This window comes from Vombatus ursinus, unplaced genomic scaffold (assembly GCF_900497805.2).
Source record: "Vombatus ursinus unplaced genomic scaffold, bare-nosed wombat genome assembly UNPS02014811.1, whole genome shotgun sequence".
Taxonomy (NCBI): Eukaryota; Metazoa; Chordata; class Mammalia; order Diprotodontia; family Vombatidae; genus Vombatus; species Vombatus ursinus.
The window spans coordinates 4,119,821-4,120,524 of NW_020954589.1; the positions used below are offsets into that span (position 1 = coordinate 4,119,821).

Below are 704 nucleotides of genomic sequence, written 5' to 3' on the forward strand. Positions count from 1 at the left end.
CTCTCTCTCTCTCTCTCTCTCTCTCTCTCTCTCTCTCTCTCTCTCTCAACTTGTTTCTCTGAAGCTTGTTGTGTCTTTCTGTGTCTCTCTGCCTCTGGGGCCTCTCCTGGTCTCTCCATACCGTCTCTCTATGTGATGTCTCTCTGTCTCTTTTGTTTTCCTTTGCACAATCTGCTCCCCCCACCCCCCCTTCAGCTTGTCGGTCCATCTGGCTGGTAGGGGGAGGGGAAAGGGGGTGGTAGTGGAAGGAAGCTCAGCCTTCTGTTTACTTTTTGTGTCACAAAGAACTTGGGAGAATTGCAGACATGAGTCAGGGATGGGTCATAACTCAGACAGCCCCCCCTTTCCCTTTTCCCTCCCCTCCCTCCCCTAACCCGCCTTGTGGTCCCCCTCCCTCCCCTCTCCCTGTGCCCCCCACCCCACAGCAGCTGGGGGAGGCTCTGAATAGGGGGAGAGGATTAAGCGGCTGCTTTGAAAGGAAGTTTATCTAAGAGAGGAAGGGTGAGAGTGATTCTGAGCAGGAGGGGATCTGGAATCTGGACTGGGGGGAGGGGATGTGGAACAGTTGGGGGGCTGAGGAGAGAAGAGACTGAGAAGGGGGAGAGGGGCCAGGGAGAGGACAGAGGAAGGTGGACTGAGGGCCCTGAGAAGCGTGTGTGTGTGTGTGTGTGTGTGTGTGTGTGTGTGTGTGTGTGTGTGTGTGT

At 55.5% G+C, this 704-nt stretch overlaps 1 protein-coding gene across 5 annotated transcripts in view; it reads left to right on the forward strand.

Annotated features, from left to right (window-relative positions):
* Positions 1-704, forward strand: part of LOC114053425 (forkhead box protein P4) — a 99,165-nt gene that overhangs the window by 53,329 nt on the left and 45,132 nt on the right. The gene's annotated exons all lie outside the window — the stretch shown is intronic.